Raw genomic sequence first — 25,118 nt, 5'->3', positions numbered from 1 at the left:
AGTGGCAGATTTGTACAATCGTTGATTTTTGTAAGCCGAAACAGATTGCTGAGTACGCAGGGAAAACAACGGTTTCATTTTATCCATGTAAACAGCAATCAATTTTTGTTTTAAAAAAATAAGACAACTGCGTCAGTGCGGCATCGTGCACAGCCTAGGCATTGCGCATATTAAATTCATTGGCAGCTTTCCGTTATGCACCTGTCATGCATTTTGGCGAATTTTTTGTGTTGTAAACACACAGTTAAAGGTGCTAAATTAAACTCATACACATATACAAATGGTTTGATCACCAAACGGCACTATCATTTGGTCTCCGCGTGTGTTTAGCTTCTCTTTTACAGGCGCCAAAAAGCGTGGCAAGTGCGTAACTGGAAAACATCTGTTCATCATGTATAAAATCATTATTCGTTTCGTGAAACTTTATCAAATGTTAGGATTGCCTCCGTCTAGTTAGATTTCGCACTAACGTTTATTTTTTATGCTTGCTGCTTTAATAAAAAAGTAACTAAATTTACGTTAAATTGCTTCTGTATGTGTATATTAAATATTGTAAGCAGAAAGTGCTCGTTGAGTAAATGCAAGGTATACAGATATGAAAAAGCGTATCAGTTTTATTAATAAGCGTATCAATTTGATTTAATCAATCAAAATTCAACCTAAGTTTAAAAATAATTCGATATTTATGCAAGAAAAGTAATTCTTACTTACAGAAATAATAATTCACGCGTTAGTTACAAAGTAACGGTAATATGATTTCTTCGTGGTAGCAAGATGATTGCAATCAATACGCTTGATCACCTAAATTGAAGTTTACTGTTTTACAGACTCTTGAAACAGTATAAATAATATTGCAGTTACAGCATTACTTTCTCGCCAGACTTCATGGTTTACAGTATTACAGTTATATTCTTAACGAAACAATGAAATAAAATTTCATTAAAAACCTCTCAGAATTTATTAAGCAATTCGCTTCCTCAAAATGAGACGATTTGGGCAGTAGCTTCATTGGCCGCGAATTATAGGGAGTTTCTAATTTTTCACGAATATCGAATAATCTGCAGTTTCGGAATTTCTTCCTCCTTTTTTATTTCTGTGATAATTTTTAAGATTACATCTGTAGTGTTTAAATAATTTTTATACTACTTTCCTTTAGAATCTCTTGAGGTCGTTTGTGGTACTGGCTGAGATCTGTACTCTGAATGTCTCGGCTCTGGGTGTATAAAATGCACGAACCTGGGGTATCTGTAACATACGAGAATGGAGTAAGGCTAGAGCCTGGTTCATTCAAGGGCCCAAGGCGAATTGTTGACGAAGGCCCCGTATGGCAGGTGGCAGTTTTGACGATCAGTCTAACTCTAGTTCCACAGGTTCCACGCTCTTAGTGGTGTAAGTGGGGAATTATTTTAATTTATCTCTCAGGAGTTGGAGGACTCGAAGCGTGTGGTGTGCTATCGTTATATGACAGTACACCACACGACAGACCTTCGAGCCTTGTTGAGCTCAAGTCTTGTGCCCAATATGGAGCGCATCAAAAGGGTTAAACCGTGTAGTGCTGTCAAATCACTTTCACTTCCTTTAGAATATCCGCATAAATACTCTGTAAATCCAATTCCAAAATCCAAAGTAGAAAATTTAACTTTCAGTTATCTAAATTTTGTTGGAATTCTGGAATTCAGGAGGAACGAGGAATCGTTTTCCAAAATTCCATAATGTGGCATTTCATTGCCTGTCGCTGCTGACAAACAATTTCAAAATGAATGAGCGTACTTCTTAATGAAGTGTACTTTAAAAGTACTATTTTAAAAGCGTGTTATTTAATGAAAAAAATATGTGTATGTGCAAATGCATTAAAACACCATCCAGTATGTGGAAATTTTGATTTAAAGTATTCAAAAAAGTTAGTTTAAAATTAAATTAAACTTAGTGGCGCAACAGCCTGCAGTGCTCTTTTTTCTGCTTTCTTGACCTTTGAGCCTTGGAGTGCTCTGGGCAAGTGGGCAGCTTGTCACAGGAACCCCGGTGTTTAGTCCCCAAGAGAGCTTGGTACTCATTTTATCGGCCCACTTAAGGATGAAAGTCTGAGTCAACTTTGCCCAGTCCGGAGATCGAACCCCACATCTGTGGTGCAGCAATGCGATGCGCTAGCCACTTCGCCACCGGGCGGTCGTAATTAGCTAAATTATGAATATTAAATTTCACTTAAAAATGTCCATTTTTAGTCCAAAGGGTCAATTTGCCCAGAAGGACTATTAATTTCGTTTTGGAATTTCGCGTCGAATCACTACAAGCGTTGTTTCACTTTTCCAATTGTTGCCACCAAATATTATCGCCCTATATTATATTTAAAGAAATGAAATAATGAAGAATCTGCATACGGTACCTACAGCCATCAAATATTGAATAGCGTAATCTTTCTCCGAATATAGGCATCTAAAAGCCCAAATTTAAAATTTGGAATTTATTTTATTATCGATTTCATATTTTGTAAAATTTTAACGAATTTGTGATTAACAAACTCAAGGATTTCAAAGCGAGCAATGGCAAAGTTGTACATAAAAAGACATTTTTATCTCCAGCGCGCGAGATTGTGTATCGGAAATTCTAAAGATATGCTCATTTTAAAATTATTTTGCGATATTGCTCTTGAACTGAATTTCATGGTTTAAGTGCAAAGAACATGATATTTAGTAAACAAAGGTAACACAAAAAGTGTTTAAAAAACGCCCCTTTAGACGTAATTTAAAATCTGAAACGTTTAAGATTTTTCTTAGTTATTTATTATGGCTGACTCTTAAGTGCAATTTGTTTTAGGAAATGTTCGGTCGTAAATTCTAAAACATTTCGGAAAAGATAATAGCTCAGTATACAGACCTATCGGTGTGGAAACGAGAAAAATTAAAATTTAGCTATGCTGTTGCTAACTTTCGAACTACCTATCTCCCACTTGGCTAGATGGATGTGCTAATCGTTTACACAAGGTTTGGGTTTGGTTTGGTTTACTTAATTATGACATAGCACTCGAGGGCTAGCCGGCTAAGGGGATGGATGCCTTCGGGGAGGACTTTCTAAGGAAACCCGCTCGTATTAAAAAAATTTTTTTTTCCTTAAAAAAATTTATCACAAAAAGCTTATTTCAGTCAATATTAGGAAACCTAATAAATAAACGATAAATTTTTAGATACCTGTGAGCTGTAGTTCCTGAAAAAAAGGGTACATAGAGTATAAAACTATCACGTTTGGCGAAAAACGGGTTTTTATGTAAAAATCCTCATTTATCAAAGCATTCGATGACAAATTAAAACTAGCTTTTTTACAGTTCTAATTTTCATAGAGATATGGTATTTTTAGAAAAATAAAAGTGTAGAGAATTTGAAAATACAAAAATCCGAAATCACCATTTTTTGAAGATTTTTGGGTTCCAACAGCCCTTAAACTCTAATACCAGTTAAAATTTATTTCTTATGGGAGGAATGAATGGTGTTTACTTTAAAATGCCATGCGATTTAAGATTTATAAAGTCGTGCAAGTTTTAATTATGAGTAGTTAGCCTTTTAAAGGGTCCACAGATCATCAAAGAAAAACAGTGTATAAAGGTGAAAAGATAGCTAACAGGTGTCGTTAAACTGAGTGCCCCCTTCCCCTAATTTCGTAATCGTCGACAGTGACAGTTTGTAGGCGTCTTTAATGTAATGAAGACATTGAATAAAAGTTAATTTTTTTTTTTTTTAGATTTCGTTGTCAATATGAAAAGTAGACTTTCCATCCAGCAAGAAGATGTATGAAAAGTTAATGGTGCTATATAAATGAGGGATTTTGCCGATCTCGTGTTAACTACTTCTATTTTTTAGACCAATTTTACAGTCCTTCAGAACCTGCCGCCTTGCGCATGCATTGCACAGTTGATAGATTTGATCTTCTGAGGTAATTTAGCAAAATGCCTTACCTAGTTAGTGGAGCTTTGGTCTTCAGGTAACTCTTACAATCTGCATGCTGATGTTGTGGAAATTACTATTAACTGATATTAACATAACCTTATTATTAACTGATACTTAAAACCTCCATTGTTTACCTAGTTACCTAAACCAGAGTTCTTGGAATAACCCATGATCAATGAAACCAGTAATAATATTACAGATCAATTTTACTGAAACTTTTAGAAATATCGCCCTAGACGACTCATTTACTGTAATAAACTTTACCTATCGATCTAACATCCTGGAGAGAAAAGCAAACAAATGCATATCAATACTATAATTTGTGCCGTCATATTCCACAAGCAGCATGCTTTGGCAATAAGAAGGAAAAGTCGTGACTGTGGTGTTCCTTCCTCTTTCGCTGTCCATGTACGTATTTGCACATGGTCTTCCCGACTCCGAATTCAATTCTTTTCGATACGAAGGACCAAGGCATGACCTAAACCATTTTATGGTTCTTGTTCACTGTAATTCCGACTGAGCTGTGATAATAACGAATCTCTGTTATCGGCCAGCAGCAAATCGTAAAAGCATTCCCTCCATTAACATTCCCTCTCCATTATATACAAGACGAAATGATCTAACCACGCGATCTGGTCCTTTGAATCCCGCTAAAACCTAGTTTTGTGGCATTCTTATTCGAGAAAGAGGGGGGAGTCAATCATACTTCTCCGCCGTCTCTCTCATGGACAGAGCCAATAATAGAAGTTTATGGCTGGAAGGAAAATGCGGAGGAAAAAAAATTTAGTCAGAGATGTTCCATTTTCTCGCTTATCCGATGGTCGTAATTGGCAGGTTGGTGTGACGACCACGATTGTTGCATGAGTTACGGGACCGCCCGTTACTGTTTGTTTTCCGTTAAGGTGTTTGGTTTGACGCCTGGCGCTAGAGTCACGACCCGCGGCTTTTCTTTGTGTTTTGCTTGTTTAGGTAATCATTTGTCAATTATCCTAAGCCGCGGGCTTAAGCTCCGAGAGTAAAACGAATAAATGGCTGCATATAAAGTAGCGACAGCTCTTCTAATGCTGCAAAATATATTAGTTTGATTGTGAAAAGAGGGAAAATATCATTGGTTAGAGAAGCAACATATCTCTAGGCTTCCTTTAACAACTATGTAAATTTTACGTTAGAGTTTAGCGTGCGTGGTTTCACATTTTAGCAAAAACAAAATGGATATAAAAATCAAACTTAGGATTACAATTTCAGAATAAATTAAGGATTGAGAATGAGAAATATATTAAGTATGGAAAATTTAGATTTAAAAAGCAGTACATTATTTTAATTCAAGAAATTAAATTAATGAGCGTTAAAGCAGATGTCTCATTATGACTTGACCGTGGGGATTTTGCCGATCTCATGTTAACTACTTCTATTTTTTAGACCAATTTTACAATCCTTCAGAACCTGCCGCCTTGCGCATGCATTGCACAGTTGATAGATTTGATCTTCTGAAGTTGATAGATTTGATATATTTAGCAAAATACCTTACCTCAAAACTTCATCTAACGGCTTATCTGAAGATTTGGACTCTTATGTACTACATATATTATGCAACTAACTGACGAAATTTAGCAAAACACCTTATTTCAAAATTTCATCTAACCCATCATCATCAGATATTGGTTATTGAGATATTGATTTAAACATGGAATGTCGCGTTTTTGCGAGAGTCACCCTTTCAATGCTTACTCATCACACTACCATTGTTTCACTTGAGACATTATGTTACGTTCCCCATAAATTAATAACTTAAATTTTATTTAGAATGCCAGCGGACGTGTTCCATTGTTAAAGAGTTAACACAAAGACAAAATATGGTGTAGATTAGGTATTTTTTTCTAGGTATTATTTTAAAGCAGGAGAGATATATGGTCACTTTACTTAACCTGTTCCGCCAAACTAAGTTAATGGCACTACATGGTTAGGAAGTCATCCTAGTCATTGCTAGCAATCTGACGGTTAGATCGCCTTTTTACATTTAGTTTCTTGGATATAATTATTTTCATTCACTTGCTTCATTATCCCTAAGCAGGAGAGATGAAAAATGAACAATGCCCTCGTCGGGACTCGAACCACAGACCTCTCGAATACGCGTCAAGAGTGCTGCCCACTACACCACGAAGGCATGCTAAGAAAGCGGGAGAAATACCTTATATACTACTCCTTTTAAAGGGCGACTGGGGATTAAGGACCCAATCGCCAAATTCTGGTGGTGTATAATGGTCGTCTTTTCATCCAAGCAAATTTAAGACCACTTTCTGTGTATAATATTTTTATGCTATTTTTTTTATAGACAATACGGGCTTTCCATTAATACTGTTACGATGAAAAACTTCTCTGATGAAGAACTAACTAGATTACAGTGTCACGTAATATGTTAACACGTTATGTGAAACTGTACTATAAATGGAACTGATTTCTGCTTACACTACTCAATTCAAATTAATTTAATTAAAACTTTATAAGCATTGTAAATAAGGGTAACTGTTGATTGCACTGAGTGTTTAAGCCGCAAACGTGCCTCATTTTATGCCTGAGGGATTTTGAACAACTGAACCTAATAAAAGGTATATCGGATTGCTGAATTACGCAATTTCTTTTTATAAAATATAGTAGAGTTAAACATGTGGCATTTAATTCTTGCATGATTTTAAGAAATCCAAAACTAGTGTATTAAGAAGAAACGCAGTTTCAGTGTTGAATTAATTCACAAGTGTTCAATAAGCCATCTAGTAGCTCTGAAAGTATCGTATAGATATTTTCAGGGCTACTAGATGGCCCTGAAAGTAGAAGAATTCATTAGAAAAATTAAATGTTCAGCAATTAGCAGCAAGATAGAGAAAGTGGATAATTTAGTGGCTAAGGAAACTGAAAGTATATCTGAAAATCAACTGAGGAATACCATTCCCATATTTCTAATGTACCTTCTAAGCTTGTACTAAAATTATTCATAGGCATAATATTTAAATTCATTAACTTATACTTTAGTAAAGTCGTAACGCATAATTAATTGCTATTAGTACTAAAATGTATATTAAAATTCTATTATATTCCGTCTGTTAATGCGCATTTTTCAAAATATCTTTTCCCTGATTTAGCTTTTGCTTCTTGTGAATTAATATATTAACATCCGTAAAAACAAAATGCTAAAGATTATTGTTTACAGAAACCCTTTTATTCAAGTTCAGAGAGAGCGAGAGACGCCATTTCGTATTCTGGTCACTTAACTCAAGTGCATCAGCTGGCTGTTACCAGTTTTAGAGCATACGTTTATGGAGAAAATCGTCTATCAACTCCACCCATTACTTTCAATTCCTTGTACCCATGGAAAAGCTTAATTTTGTGCAGAAATAAATACATGGCTTACGTTTATAGATATTTTTATTATTATTGCTCGACCAGAAGATAAGAATGCTTTCGCTGGTAATGACCAAAATTAATCATTGAATGTTTTATCTCTCACGTATTGTGATTCTCTCAGATAGGTCTTGAGCGACTTAAGAAAATTTATAACTCATAAACGTCATTGCATCTTCGAACTTCAATTAACTTGTCACATTTTCTAACGCATAATCCTGGAAAATTTACTCCTAATTAAACTGAGGAATTTTTAACGAACATTTGCTTCACGAGTGATCAAATAACGAGACCAGCTTAATTCCATTTTACGACATGATGGTTCGTCAAACCATGAGCTTCTTCCTACAGCCTTTTTCGGACACATGGCCTTTAGCAAACCTGTCTTGACCTTTCGTTCGAAAGAGGATTAAACGCTAATGAGAAACGAGCGCCGATACCCATCGAGCTTCCGTTTTCATTAATTATTTTGAGAAAAACCTTCTTCGAAAAGACCCGCAGTTCTGCCTCTTCCATCACTGTGGACCCAGGTGTCGAAAGGGACCTATCCGTCATAGCATTCCAAAAATGACACTTTGTCGCCACCTCCCGATATTACTGAAGCCTCGCGGTGTTACTTCTTGATTTTATTTTCACCAGTTTGCTTAACTGAAAGATGATGTTTGGAGATCACATGGCATTGGAAAGCAGTTCCAGAGCTTCCAAAAGCAGCCGCTCGAGGATGGCCTCAATTGGATATAATCTCCTTCGATCATCTCTCGTACCTCCACGACATCTGCCCTTTCAATTCAGCGTAGTAGGTTTCTGCTGAGAATGGAAAACTGATGTAGTAAAAGCTTATCTCTATATAGCGGGCAGATGCTTCGCTTTGATATTGAAATGATAATTGATTTCCGTATGGTATTTTCTTTTCGATTATATACTGAAAGCAGATAATGCAGGATTCAACTAGTCATTGCGAAGTACTTCTGCATTTAACTTCTAACTTCTAACTGCATTTAACTTCTGCATTAACTTTAGCGTATTAGAAGGAACACAGTAAATGTTGCATAGCTATAATCAACTAAATGTTAGACATTTAAGTCAGAAGTATTCGTTTTCATTAATCGATGAATGGAAAGAAAAAACGGGATTGGGATGGGATGGGAAACGTTATCACTCATTACTTATTTGTTTTGCTCAAATATAAACAATTTAAGTCCCTTAGCTTTTATTTCGTAAGTAAAATTTATTGGGAGGCGAGGAAAACGAAAATGAGCATTGAATTTTCGTAAAGACTTCCTATAAAAACTACACACTATTTCTCTGTTCTCTTTCATTCTTCTTTCTTCATTCTTCTTCTCTTTCATTCTCTTTTTGCGGAAGGAGAGGAAAAGACTCTACAAAATTATCGAAATCTAAATTGGAACCTTTTTTTTTAATCCAAAGGGGCAATTTGCCTTAAGTACTATTATTTTATTTTGGCATTTTGCATTGGTTCACTATAAATGTCCGATTCACTTTTCAAATTGTTGCCACCAAATATTATCACCCTGTATTATATTTAAAAAAAATTAATGATGAAGAATCTGCATAAATGTATCTCTCGCATTGTGATTAAACTACGGTACCTACAGGTATCCAATTTTGAATTACGTACGTTTCGACCCGAATATAGACATCTGAAAGCCCAAATTTGGAATTTGTTTTATTATCTATTTCATATTTTGTAAACATTTAATGAATTTTTGATTAACAAACTCAACGATTTCAAAGCAGGCAATGGCAACACTGTACGAAAAAAAAACTTTTTTATCTTCAGCGCGCAGAACTGTATATCGGAAATTCTAAAGATATGCTCATTTTAAAATTAGTTTGCGATATTGCTGTTGAACTGAATTTTACGGTTTAAGTGCGAAGAACATGATATTTAATAAATAAATGTAACATACAAAACGTTAAAAAAAACACCCCTTTAGATGTAATTTAAAATCTAAAACTTTTCAATTTTTAAATTTTTTTATTTTAACTTTATTTTTAGTCCAAAGGGATTTGAATCCCGAAGGACTATTAGTTTCGTTTTGGCATTTTGCGTCGGACTCATAAATGTCGGTTCACTTTTCAAACTGTTGCCACAAAATGTAAGAGTCCTGCATTATACTTGAAGAAATTAAATAATGAAAAATCTGCATAAATGTATGTATATTTCTCGTATTGTGATAAAACAACGGTACATAGAGTCATCGAATTTTGAATAACGTAATCCTCCAACGAATATGAGCATGTGGAAGACCAAATTTGAAATTTGAAATTTGTTTTATGATCGATTTCCTATTTTTTAAAACTTTGACGAATTTTTGATTAACAAACTCAAGGATTTCAAAGCGAGCAATGGCAACGTTGTGCAGAAAAAACATTTTTATCTCCAGCGCGTGAGTCTCTGTATCGGAAATTCTAAAGATATGCTCGTTTTAAAACTATTTTGCGATATTGCTGTTGCACTGGATCTTATGGTTTAAGTGCGAGGAACATGATATTTAATAAAGAAAGGTAACACACAAAATGTTAAAAAACGCCCCTTTGGACGTAATTTAAAATCTGAAACATTTCAGATTTTTTTTTTTTTATTTGTTATTATTATTTTGCATTACATAGGAACATAATTCTGTTTTCTCAACTATCAGTTAAGAAAACAAAATTATCTTCCATGAACAAAACTGTCTTCCATGAACGTTTGTGTAAGTAATATGGAACTGAGAAAGATACAAGAAATTATCTTTGTGTTAACAGATGATGAAATATCAAAACAAAAACAGATACATTAGTTGCCTGTATTATCGAGTAACTCGTATACTCCGAAATAAGTTATTTAAAAATATTTGTAAACATTAAATTTCATTGAAATGTTATTATAATAAATATACTAGACATCCATTACATATTTTACGATTCATGTAACAAATCCACTTAATATTAAAATCCAGTTAATAAACGGCTGACATTCATGGCCAATGTGATTTATAATGCATAATAGTTCTATTTTCCAATGCATATTAATAATTACTAATGAGAAATTGTGAACTTAATAAAAGTATGTTTCAGATTAGTAATCGTTCTTATTCATGAGATAAATTTTTCATTTATTACACAAATAAACTTTAGTGTGTATGACTTATTAAACTAGTAAACTCATTGCTTGTTAAAAGGTAATTTGAAATGCTATGTTTTGTACCTAGTTTATATAAATTTTCCTCTTTAATCGGAATTTTTACAACTATAATATTCCGAATATCAGCTTTAGCCTTCTCTCTGCTTTTGAAATACTTACCCAAACGGTTTCTATCATATTCGCAGCTGGAAATAGCCTTCAAAAGCATGTATATTTTTATTTTTTTTTGGGGGGGGGGGAAGGTTGCTTATTTAGGAAATAGTCAACACAGCCTTAAGGTTTTAGAGTTTTTCCAGATACTTCGTTGGATGCATGCTAAAGAAAAAGCAATATGAAAAAAAAAAGTTTGTAAATATTTCTTAAAGCCATTATAATTTAGTTTCTTCATTTCTAAAGAGAATCGCCCAAACTGAATAGTGGTTAGTGACTTTGGCTGCCATATCGAAAAGTCCGGGTTCGAATCCGAGAGAAGGCATGGATGTTTGTAAGTGTAGAGTGTCTCTGTAGCATGACGACTCTCTAAACATGTGGCGAGCCGAAAGAACTCTCGAGAGGTTGCTGTTAGGGGACGACAGGTGGGAGACCTTCGGACCCATCCCTCCGGAAGGCTCTTTCTCAAAACTGGGAGCATTTGACACCTTACCACGATGAGCGTCGTAGGATTGTGCTGACCATTATCAGGGAAGTAAGACTGATAACAATAATAACAATAATTTCTTAAGAGGTTTATGCTTACAATGTGTACTATGTGTTCATTTTTTTTTTTTTTTTTTTGTTTTTGTTTTAAATATTGATCTACTTTAAGTAAGCAAATGGAATTATTCTTCAGATTTAATCACATGAAAATACAGAGGAAGTTCACACATTTTTAGAATAATTTCAGGACAGTTTAATAAATTTTTAAAATGTAAAGGATATTTTTTTTAAATCTTCTACCTGATAGCCTTTTTTGACTGTAAGTCTGCATTGTAATTTCCATGATAGAAGGGATTTTCATAATTTCATTTATCAAAGCCGTAGTGGGTTTGCACCCAGAAAGAGCTCTTTTCAAGAGACCAAAGGCACAATAGTCCATAGATGAAAAGTTAGGGGAATTGATAGATATATTTTGAAAAGAGATATATGCAATACCTGTATCTGTCTAGATTTTTTCAAGGAATGCAGTGGTACTTTTCAAAGTATGACTGTTGTTTTGTCTTGATGAAGTTTCATGCATTGAAAGTGAAATGGAATTTCTTTTCTAAAAATCAGAAGTAAAACTGTTTCTCTTGATAGGATGTTACGTTTATTTTAATTTTTTTCACTTTCTTCTTATTTTAATTTCCCAATGTACCAGAATGCTGCCATAATCAATAATCATAAACCCTTTACTGAAACTTTGTTTGTATTCAACGGAACCAGGTTTCTACATTTTTTCTCTCTCTTTTTACTTCCTTGTACGAAGTAAAAAGGAAGTATTGTAATCGCGAAAAGTTTCAGGCAGCATATTTCAACGAAAATATCCATTTTCACCGCTATCGAATGCAATTTAACGATGTTTTTGTGTCATATCTGTACGTAAGGACAGAATAAAATACTCTTTTCCTTCAAAACAATTATAAAACTGCTTTAAAATTAATTCTGAAGAGAATTTTCCGTGGCGTCTGTACGAACGTATGTACGTACGTGCGTACGTACGTATCTCGCATAACTCAAAAACGAGTAGCCTCAGAACGTTGAAATTTTGTATGTAAGACTGCTGTAACATGTAGATGTGCACCTCGTATTTTGGTTGCAATCGGCCGCACCAAACGTATATAAATATATTTATATATATATATATCCCCTCTGTTACCCGGCTCAGTAATCTCAGTTTCTTTACTCTTATATGCTTGTAAATTGTACAGTTTTTGCTTTAAAAATGATTGAATTATGTTGTTTTTATCTTCCGGTTAAGGATTTTATGCCTTTAGTAAATCTGTGTGCAATATTTTTAGAATTATCAGCAATTTTAAAGTTATTTAATTGCCGCTATGCCTGTTTTTAATGGCGGCCATTGATGTTTACATTTGAAACAGGAGACTAGTGGATTTGTTGCCAATCTAGAGAAACATAGCTTCGCAACGACAAAGATAACGCATTCATTTATTATTGCCAATTAAATCATGCTTAATTCTTTCTGGAATTTTTTTTGAGGAAATAAGCGTTTGAAATTTACTTCGTAATTTTTAATATAGATATTTTGAGTTTTTATGTATTTTTGCCTTCTCGCGAAGTGAGAACTGAATTAATTAAATGAGAAATACTCAATCGTCTGTGAAAAACTGTTTCTGTTTTGTTTTGTTTGCTTAATTTCTTTTATACATAGTTCTAGCTTTATTATAGTATTTGAATAGAACATGTGGCAACGATTAGGTAATTCTTTAAATGATATAAATTTTGTGCATTCTGAATTATAATATAAATGAAATATAATACTGTTTAGTAAACCTAGCGCCAGAGTGTCGCTATGGTAAACGACATTTTTGAGAATTTAAAGTGAATTTTAAAGAATGCATTTATTCTATTGTGGTTTATGCGCTGTCGGCGAAGTAGATTTAATTTAATTCAATAAGTTTAAATAAAATGCAAGAAAAAATGCGTATAATTTAATATTCCGTACAAGGAAGTCATGTGATGTGCACATCAGATTTTTTTAATTGTAAATATACTTTCTTGTATTTGTTAAAGTGATTTAGGTAACTAACTTATGCTTTATCTTTTGTCACAATGTATTTCATTTATAGGGTTCCATAAATTAAATCACATGCCTCGGCAAAAGCTGGTGATTATTATGATTTTAGCTTTTTTAATTTGTAAATTTTGGTTTATTATTTTATGTACTATTACTACAGATGTATTTAAGGACTTTGCAATCGATTTTTGCATCGGGGGATCTTCTCTTGTTATCAGTGGTTTAATTTTAAATACATTAGAAATAATCTGTATCTTTGTTAGCAATATTCTTTCCATGTAGAAATAATGATTGATGGTTTTTCCCTTTCCCATTAATTATGTTGCATATTTTGCGCTTTGAACTTTTAATATCATGCAATTCACAATGTTTCAGAATTATGGAATATCACTATTTCTTTTTGGAAAACGCAAAACATATCCTTCAATCAGCAGCTTGTTTATATACGACATTTTAAAAGAAGAATAAATTTAAAAGTAGCAGACGATATTTCTCATTTTAAATAATAAGCTATTGCCAGAAATTTTTATTCCAACTTAAAAAATTTTTTTTTTATCGAAATCGTTCTAAATATGTGTAAACATAGTCTGTAAAAGAAAATATTTAGTAGTATTTTACCGTTAATTATAATATGCATTATTATTTTTTCCTGTGCTTTTTGAATTGCCTTTAGATTAATTACCTATAATTTTGAATTAACCATCGATATCGCGCCCGTTTTACGTCTGTAAATCAGAAGCTTTACTATCTTTCGAACTTAAAATACATAAAGTTGCTATAATCTTGTAATATAAGTTTATTACATAACGATTTCCAATACTGTTGCTCCCTCAAAACTTTCCTTGGTAAATACTGCTTTGAGCTATTGCTTAACAAGAAATTAGAACTGTAAAAAAACAGTTAAATCTCCAACTGAATTTTATTCTGTTGTTTATGTTTGAATGTTTATTATGTTTGAATGTTTATGCTTGAATGTTTGTTTATGTTCTGTTGTTTATGTTTGTCTGAATTTTATTCTGAAGTTTTATGTTTTAACTATTTTTATTTGATAATGGCATGGCTATCTAATAAAAAATTAAAATCTTTAATTTTTATAATTAGTGAGGCTAGAATATCCGTATCTTTCCTCGCATTAGCTCTTATCTGTTATGTTAGGTAATCTAGAATATTTGTAGACTTGACTGAAATTTGAAACGCATTTTTGATTATTAAACGCGTTAGGGAAAAATTTAAATTGCGGTTAAAAATATTTTCATATGTTGCATTCATATTACTTATTTGCATACATATCGTAATAGATGTAATAGATGCCATAATTATCTTATTCATTTAGTGGGAAAAACGAGGCATAAAAAACTTCCGAGCGTTAGACATCTGCCATTCATTCAATTTCTACAATGAATGTTTTGCATTTGCATCGTTAGTTTGAGCAAAACTAAAAATCGAACGCCTTTATGTTGTAAATTCAGCAGAACTACTGAATCTTCCAGGCAAAAGGACGATCAAATGAACCGCATCTGTTCTCAGATATGAATAAATCATGAATAATTTATCTGGTAAACGATGCCATCGATCGAAATACTGTTGACAGATTTTTTTTATTTTCTTTCTGGTGACACTTTCTTTAATAGGCCAGATAAGAAAGTCATGAATGCAACGTCTTCATTCTTGTTTCTGGTTCTTAATAAGCCTACTCGAAACACTAACGATAATTGGATGATGATTGAACACAGATATTGGTTATATTTTATTTATTTTATTCTTAGTACTTCAAGGTAGATAATTTTTATTTCATATACTTTTTGACATTAAGGAATGCATTATTCGATAATTGACTTTCAAAAAAATTTGTTTAAAAGTAATTTCAGGTTATTAGCAAATTTATGAACTAAAAATTACCAATAAATGTGAAAGTTTTATTTTAATGGTTAATAAGTGAATGAAGCTTTCAAACATGTTTCCGATATACTGCCGGAAATAATTATTAGATTATAAAGGCAGTGGAAAAAGATGTTATATTAGATAACTAGTATAAAATTATAACGGTCATAGAATTTATACATTACTTCTATTACAGTGGATACAGTGTCAATACGTTTTATAAGCTTTTATTTAGCTCATTCATGATGTTTTTCGCTATGGTCAAAAGTTTTTTATCGATTTATAAATTTAACCATTATGCAAAACTTAAGCAAGTTTTCTGATTTCGGCCATAATTCCACAAAAAATCACCTGAGAGACATGAAATTCACCCTTCAGAGGCCTAGTGTAGTATTTGAAGGATAAGAAAGTCTAGTAACAAAAATAAATAAATAAATAAACAGGACGCACACAGTACGGAACGAATAGAAAAAGGGCTGTATAATCAGAATCGCGAAAACAAAAAACTGTTTGGGCAAGAGGAAGAACAACAAACCACGGAGCCTCAATATGGTATTATTAGAGAATATAACCTTCCTTAACTGAAGTGGTTGCTTTGCACCATTTGTCAATACTCAACATCAGATTACCTAGTAGTTTTTGGAGTTTTTTAGGGTAAGAGTTAGTATTCTTCAAGGAGCATTTTGTTTCAGTTGTCTGGTGTTCTTCGGATGGTAAGATCATACCGTCGGGCGTCTTTCTAAAGTATTCCACACGCGTTCAATGAATTTAAACCAGGGCAGCACGCTAGCAAATTCATTTTGTGGATATTCTAACTTTCCGTGAGCTCCTCAATAGCATGACTCCTATTTGGCCATGCAGTGTTATCAATAAAAACAAAGTAGGAACCAAAGGAACTCTGGAAAAGACACAAATATGGAGGGATAACTTCATCACAGTAACGATACCCGGTAAGTGAATCTCTGTTGCAAATGAGGAGCTCCGTCCGTCAATTCGTCATAATGTCTGTTCATACAAGCATTCAAAGACCACCTTAACGGTCTTTTTCCCTGATATTAGTGGAATGAAAGCATGTTCCTACCTCTCTCCATATCAACTAGAGCCAATAATCTTTTGCCAGACTGAAACAACCACTGTAAACAGTACAGCCAATGGACTACTCTTCATTGGTAAGCAGCATTCAGAACGGTGGATGAATAGGCCACTTTTATGAAGTCGTCTGGCCATAATAAACGGGATACTTGTCGTGCAGTTGCAATAGGCAACTGCTGAGCAATGTTGCCCGCTGTCTGGTTTTGATCCCTTTTCGTCTGCAGACCGATATATCGGTCATCGGTTACCGTTGTTTTCCTTAGTTGACCATCACCAATCTTTTTTACAGCTGTATCTGTCGTTTGGAAAAATTTCCAAGTTCGTGAAACATCACTATTATCAATTCCAAACTCTTGGACGGCGTCCTGATGTTTCTTGTAGACATACTACACGCACAATCTCACTTTCACTTGCAGAAGAATGCCTGGAAATGTGCCTTTCTTTCTTCTTTTTAAATTGACTTGTCGATTTAAAAGTGCACTCCGACTCTTCGCGTTTCACGTGCCCTGACGTCTGACATCATGGTGCACGTGCATCATATTTCTACTGAGTTGGCTTTTCATGTTACTGATACCAAAAATTCCATTTCAACAATTCATGCCTGTATGCTGAAAAATGAATTTGTTGCTTAAGTTTTGCACACTATTGTACTTCCTGATAAGATATCGAGCTCAAAGTTTGCAAGTGCACTGTTTGTGTATGTCAATAGAATGTGGTGAAGTGATTTTTTTCATTATTCGATTTAGTTTCTTTTTTCCTGTATTTAATATTGAAACAATTTTTTTGCACGCATAGAGCGAAAAAAAATTTGTTAGTGAAATTTGAATAAAATATTTAGATAATTTTCTAATATTGCTCGTTATTTATTTATTTATTATTATTTCTGACTATTTGACACCCATCATTTTAAAATTTCAACATCTGAATAAAAATCAGTTGTAAGATATATTTTAATTTCATAACAGTTATTTTAATTTGGATAACCTTTCCTATCAATTCTTGTTTCCACTTACAACTCCTTACCAGAATGAGTTTTCAGAATCGAGTTGAATACAAATGAGTTAGAAGAAGTATTTAAGGAAGGTTCAACTTACTTCGTGAGAGAAAGCTAGGAATCCTGAGTAGCGCGTATTTGCCTTTGGGATAAGTATCTCTTGAAGCTGTTACACTTGGCCGTACTATTACGTGCCTGTTGATATTCGCCGGCAAGTTTAAATTAAGGGACAATTAAGTTTGATACTTGTGTTTAGCTTCGGCTAAGTATCTTTTAGTTAGCTATAGTTTATTTCTTATTTCTTATTCGAGTGGAGGCTTTGTTGTAAGCCGGAGAAAGGGGCCAACTGTTATTCTTATTTGAGTGAAATAAAGGTTAGTTTAACTCTTCTTGAGTCTACATCTTTAGCTATTTGAACTCAGCGATAAGTCGCTAAACAGTTCACTAGGTTCTTCAACTTTCATTTTAGACAAAAAGAGTGAGGAAACCTACACAGTCATTAGATTTTCAAAATTAACAGATTATAAAATAGTTACTTCACGATCTTTTAAAACAAGAATTATAAAAAATATATTAATTGAATTATTTTTTACATTAAAAATATACAGGGTGGTCATGAAAAAACTTCCTCGATATATGAACCTCTAGCGGCCTATCCCTCAACCCACAGAAATGAAATTTCAGGTGTTATTTCAAGGCATGCGCTCGAGATTATGTGATTTAAAACAATAGATTTTTTCAGTTACGGTTACAAACTTATGAATTTTCGCATGGCAACACCCACGTTGTTCCTGCTCAAATTGATCAGTGCATCGAAAAGCCATGAATGCAGATGGAACGATACACATATTACGAAATTTGCCGGGGTAAAACATTTGCAAAGAACAGCATTGTAAAGGACCGATGACAACACATGAAAGAGCAGTAAACGTATTACATACTTCCGCAACATCTTCAGAAGGAACACATGGTCCTCCGAATCGCTGTCTATCACATGTGTACTCAGTTTCTTCAAATTTTGTTACCAAATCACATGCAGTTATTAAAGAACATGCGCCTCATCTTAGCTTATAATTTTGTTTATATCTTGCACTGTTTCGGCAGCATTTTCCTTGTTCAGATAAAACAGCTTTATCAGTTCACCACATTGTTTCCCTGTGTCATCTTGTTGGAACCTTAGAACCCCTGATTGAAGAAATAATATTCCTATACTGCTTATTAAAGATTTTCTACAAGCAATGCTTTGCGCATGATGTTCTGTGATAGGTGCTTTTACTATCTATACCTGTGAATTATGCAAAGAGTGTCGATGCATCTCATTTATGTTTTGTCATTGGTCCTTTACAATACTCTTTTTTGCACATGTTTTACGCCGGCAATTTTCGCAATGCGTGAATTGTTCTAACCCACTTGCGGATTTTCATTGTGCTGATCATTTTGCGCAGGAAAAAAGCGGGTGTTGCCGTTCAATAATATTGAATTGTTTTCACTGTAGTTGTAATTGTGAGAGCTGTAGTGTTTTGAATCATCACAATCTCGAGGGACTCCGACTTCGTTCCAATGGGTTTGGTTGAGTGGATAGGCCTCTAGAGGTTTATATAACTGGGAGGTTCTTTATGACCATCCTGTATATATGCATATATATGCGCTGCCGTATGAAGCAAAAGAGGGGACAGTATCTGTTCTTCATTGGACATCGCTTCGAAACATAGTTTCAGGTTTATATTCCATTACATTTTACTATTTTTCTTCCTCCAATTGAATGAAAAATTAAAACTCTTGAAATTTTGCTGTTTGCAGCACTGTAGGGAGCGGGATTAAAAAAAAAAAAAACTTTTAAATAATGTTTATACAAGAATTTTTACGTAATTTCTGGTTTTATGAGGAAAAAATCACTGGATTTTTTCGATCATATGACTTAACAGATTTGTTGGAAGTGAAAAGGTGATTATGGATTGTGAAAAAATGATTTTTCAGTTGAATAATTTGATCGATAACGTGCTATTGCAACTAAAAAGATGAAAATAAAAAGAAAATTAAGAAATTTTTTATAAAATATACTTTCATTTAAATTTTATAAAACATTTAACGAACGAAAGTCAAATAGTTTAGTAGGAACAAAAAATTAAATAATTCTCTTTACAAAATTAATCTGCAGTTTTATATCACGAATAATGAAAACGTGGAGAAGAAGTCGAATTAAATAACGAAGTCTATTAATTGCATCGCTCTGTCAAATTCCATTATCGTTATCAAGGCAGCACTAGGCTTTTATTATTTGTGAAAATTATAGATAAATTTCGTAAAGAACATTATTTAATCTCTTGTTCTCAATGAGCTATATGATAAATTATTTTTCTCATTTCACTTCATTAATTAATTTACAAGTCATAAATAAAATATTATGTTATGAGAAATTTTTTAAAAAATTAAATTTTTATTATACGAACAAATCTGTTTTTTTTTTTTTTTTTTTCTCAACTTGCGTTTCTCATGCCTCAAAAACGCGACTTGAGATATATATTAGTGTGTGATTATGGCAAAGCCTCGAGAGCTATCTGCCTAAGGGGAGGGATGCCTTCGTGGAGGACTTTCTAATGGAAACTGGCTCGTATACACGTTACACATGGGGAAAACCACGAAAACGCCCATGCAGCCAGCCCGTTCGCGGGATTCGAACCTCGGACCGAACTACCAGTGTTCAGCGACTTTACCGCTCGGCCGCTGGTGGACGAGATATACATTAGACTTACACATAACGTTGTTGTAACACACGTATTTTGACACAAAATCAGACTTTTTCTGAAATGACATGCCACTTTGTTTTCCACATTTCGATTATAATATTCAAATCATACCTAAAAACCAAATCTGTAAAATTTGGTGTGAAATTTAATCAGTAATTCGAAAATTTACCTTGGCATACCTTTTTTTTTAGTCCAAAGGGATTTGAATCCCGAAGGACTATTAGTTTCGTTTTGGCATTTTGCGTCGGACTCATAAATGTCGGTTCACTTTTCAAACTGTTGCCACAAAATGTTAGAGTCCTGCATTATATTTGAAGAAATTAAATAATGAAAAATCTGCATAAATGTATGTATATTTCTCGTATTGTGATAAAACAACGGTACATAGAGTCATCGAATTTTGAATAACGTAATCCTCCAACGAATATGAGCATGTGGAAGACCAAATTTGAAATTTGAAATTTGTTTTATGATCGATTTCCTATTTTTTAAAACTTTGACGAATTTTTGATTAACAAACTCAAGGATTTCAAAGCGAGCAATGGCAACGATGTGCAGAAAAAACATTTTTATCTCCAGCACGTGAGTCTCTGTATCGGAAATTCTAAAGATATGCTCGTTTTAAAACTATTTTGCGATATTGCTGATGCACTGGATCTTATGGTTTAAGTGCGAGGAACCTGATATTTAATAAAGAAAGGTAACACACAAAATGTTAAAAAACGCCCCTTTGGACGTAATTTAAAATCTGAAACTTTTCAGATTTTGTTTTATTTTTTTATTTATTATTTATTATTATTTTTTTTTTATTTTTTTTTTTTTTACTTTGTGCTAAGAATTAACTCACTTGGTGAACTTCTAAATTTACGGCAGCTTATTTCGCTTTCTCTTTCACTCTGCGTGTGATAAAAAAGAAAAAGTGTTGTTTTTATTACTTGCATATATTTTTACATCTAAATATTTTTTCAAGTCAAAATTAAAATATTAAAAAATTTTAAATAATAAAAATATTAATAATATTAAAAATATAAATAAATAATTAAAAAAAGAAAATCTGAAATGTTTCAAATTTTAAATTACGTCCAAAGAGGCATTTTTTTTTTACATTTTGTGTGTTGCATTTATTTATTAAATATCACGTTCTTCGCACTTAAACCATAAAATTCAGTTCAGCAGTAATATCGCAAAGTAGTTTTAAAATGAGCATATCTTTAGAATTTCCGATACAGAGATTCGCGCGCTGGAGATAAAAATGTTTTTTCTGTACAACGTCGACATTGCTCGCTTTAAAATCCTTGAGTTTGTTAATCAAAAATTCGTTAAAGTTTTACAAAATAGAAAATCGATCATAAAACAAATTCCAAATTTCAAATTTGGTCTTCCACATGCCCATATTCGTAGGAGGATTACGTCATTCAAAATTCGATAGCTCTATGTACCGTTGTTTTATCACAATGCGAGAAATATACATACATTTATGCTGAATTTTCATTATTAAATTTCTTTAAATATAACACAGGGCGATAATACTTTGTGGCAACTGTTTGGAAAGTGATTCGCCGTTTGTAGTGAATCGCAAAATCGCAAAACGAAAACAATAGTCCTTCAGGGACAAAGCCCCTTTAGACTAAGAAAAATATTTAAAACTTAAAAATAATCAAATAAACGAACTTCTTTGCCACATGCTTCAGCCTCTTTGCTAGTATTTATTCACATATGTGATTTTCTTCTTCTGTTCAAGATACATGATTACAGTCACGACATCATTTTGCACATCTATATGAGAAAATTTATTTTACCTACTTGGAGGTATATTTATACCAAAAAATTTACTAGTTATTAGAATGATAGTATATTGCACTCAAATGCTGTCTTCAGCATATTGCAATATATTGGAATATTGCAGTTGAAGTATATTGCAATATATTGAAATTCACAGCATGATTGAATGCTGCTGTACTTTTAAGCCAAATGACATCAAAGCCACGTACTATTTATATTCATAAAGTTACAGTACGTCATGGAGAAGAAACACAGAAAATCAGATTGTGTAGAAAAATCTGTAATCAATAGAATATGTTCCTATTATAATTTATTTAACTAGCTTGGAGGAAGGTATTGAAATGATAATGTACAAAAACTGAAATAAATGAATCAGTTTCGATTTGAAATAGAATAAGTTATAGCAGAAATTTTGTTTTAGGTATTTTGAGATTAAATCATAAGATTTAATATTTAGACCTTTATCTCCAATAGAATTGTGTCAAAATACTCAGAAATATAAAATAAGAATTAAACTTTTATTGTAATCACTTGCTTAAAGCCAACTGATATTTTCAAGTTAAACTTTTGTAACCTCGTGTCATGCAATTCCACAAATAAATCGTTTATAAACTCATAAAAAGTCACAAATATAAACAGTCTCCAAGCTATCTAATTTGGAAAGATAGATTTGTTAATTCATAGCAAAAGCTGAATTGAAAAAGATTAATTCAAATAACACTTCTCGAAGATTTTAAAAAATATTCTATTATATCTGCTCACGTTTATATTCAAATTCTTTTAAATCCAATTTGGTGAATTTTTAAAGCTTTAATTTTAAAAAAATGTACTACAAAGGCTGTTCCCACATATTTTTTTTTTTTTTTTTTTTTTTTTTTTTAAATTTTGCTTTGCTGTAAAATTAAAAAAAAAAAAAAAATAAAAAACACTTCTGCTTGGAACATTTTTTTTAACTCTGCAGTTATATTTTTGAAAGTATAAATTATCGTCTGCTACTTGACAGTTTTGTTTTGATGAAAAATGTTGCTTTTAGAGAAGCGATAGAAGGAAGGCTATGTTTGTGTTCTTTCCAAAGAAAATTATTACTGTCTACTTAATAAAAAATGTTGTGAAAGACGTGGTTTTTCGATATATAAAACTACAATAGGTAACGTAGTCAACAACAAAGAGGGAGAAAATTGGCTTCAAGTGGCAAAATTGTTCCAAAAAAGGTATCCAAGGTAAAAACGGAATATTTCGAATGTTACGAAAGTAACATCTTTAATGTTAAATGAAAATCTGCGAAGGGAAAGAGCAGTTGCAAAATCATTGAATAGTCAGTGTCAACTGTAAACAAAGTCATTAGTGCCGATTTGAATCTTAAAAAGGCAAAAAAACGTAATGCACATCCTTTTCCTCCACGACATATCGCCGAACGCAGTACGCGCTGCAGAATTCTTTATAAGAAACATTTATCCAGACCTCCCTCACCCCCAAAAAAAGTACTGTCACAATAGACGAATCTTGGGTATACTTAAAATGACTGCAATGAAAACAGATTTTTTATTATCATCAAAGAGGAGAAAAAAAATTCTTAAAACATGGTTCAAGGAATCTAAAGAAAAATTTTCTGAGAGATTTATGATTGTTGCTGGTTATATAACAGCAAATTAAAGATAAAGAGAGTGGAGAAAAATGTTAAGATCAACTCCACATATTCCGAGGAACATATTTTATACTCAATTTTCAAATATGAAATACATTCTCTCTAACCCACAGTGTAGAACTGCATCAAGACAAAGCAGGCAGTGGCAATCAAAATCTATTGTTATATTCCCGGAAAATATACAACAAAAAACAGTTATGAAGACAATATTCTTCGCTCCATATCCCTACTAAATCTCCTGACCTATGTATTTTTGTGCTTTTGGACTTTTAAAAAGCGACGGTTATTCAAATGTCGACCTACCATCTTCGTCGACTTTGGAAAGCTATTCGAGAGTAATGGGATAAAATACCTCTTCAACTATAAAAGGCTTTACTGTCTTAGAAATTACGGTGCATAAAGATAGTGAAGAAAAAGGGGTTATCAAACAGAACATTTAAAACATAAAAATTTTAGGTAAAATATTTCTGTAATTACAATGATAATCGTCTAAAAAATGTGCTAACAGCTTTAGTATCTGCTATTTTCATTTTCTTTGCTTTTGCGACGGTCATTAAAAGCAAATAAGGAAACCTCGATGCATTCAAATCGTTTGACTAGTATGTGAGCTTATCATTGACAACATTTAGGGGAAAATTTATTAGTTCTGTGAAATTTAAAGCACTTTGTAATTTCTGAGTTATATTGTCTTTCAAAATTCTTTTAATGTAAGAAGTTTTATTGATGAAACATTATCCGCGGGACGGGAGAAAGAAATAAAACATATTTTTCTTAAAGAATTTCAATTATAAAACTGTGCATGGAAAAAAGCGATACATTTATAGAACCAATATACTATTAAATATTCATCAAATAAATGAAGTTCGCTAAACACTTAACATTCATAATAAACGAAATTAAACAGAACAGAAATAAATCAAGCATCACATTTCTGCTATAAAAATTTTGCTAATTAAGTTACTTGTGTACTTGCTCCAGACTGTCTAGACATCTCAAGTGACAATCATTTTTATGGTAGTTTGAGTACTTTTTATTTGCATTTTCTGAGAATATTTCGTTTGAATATCCTGATTACCTGTTGTCGATGAAATAAGATATTCTTAGAAAATATCCCCATTAAGGACTCGATTATTAAAGGTGTCAAGACATTTCTTCCGTTTAAACTTTCTTCAGATTTTATGATACATACATCTTCAGGTACATAATGCGTAATTTTAACAATACGCAATCTTCATTTCGTATTCATCTGCCATTTGCAATGAGTCAAAGCTAACAATCTCATATCTGCAGATACGAAATCATCCTGCGATGAAAAATAGGGGGAGGGATTAAATAGTAGGACCATCTTCCCATCTTTCATCGAAAAGAAATTAGACGGGAGGGTTGAAAATTACAGAACCGCAGGATACCAAATGAAGGAAATTAAAAATTGCGATCACGGATTTGGAAGATGTTAGATCAACGCCAATAAAGACGATCCATACTCCCCACCCCTTCTATTTCGGCTGTGAGTGGCGATAAAAAATAACAGAAATAAAGAGGGAGGGTGAGTAATAAGACGACAAACATTTCAAGTGCACCTACCTCGATGGACAGCGCGGCGAAGTGATATAATTATAGGCTCGCGCACACAAACACGTCTTCGCCGAAGAAGGTTAAAATATGGTCGCTTTTTTTTTTTTTTTTTTTTTTATCCTTAAAGATTGAGTAAGGGCGAGGGGAGACTAATCATTGATACGAAAAAAAAAAAAAAAAAAAAAAAAAAAAACGACGGTTTTGGCG

Source organism: Stegodyphus dumicola, chromosome 3 (assembly GCF_044657685.1).
Source record: "Stegodyphus dumicola isolate Sdum_Otavi_A_Nest chromosome 3, ASM4465768v1".
NCBI lineage: Eukaryota > Metazoa > Arthropoda > Arachnida > Araneae > Eresidae > Stegodyphus > Stegodyphus dumicola.
Note: the sequence above shows the minus strand (reverse complement) of the source record.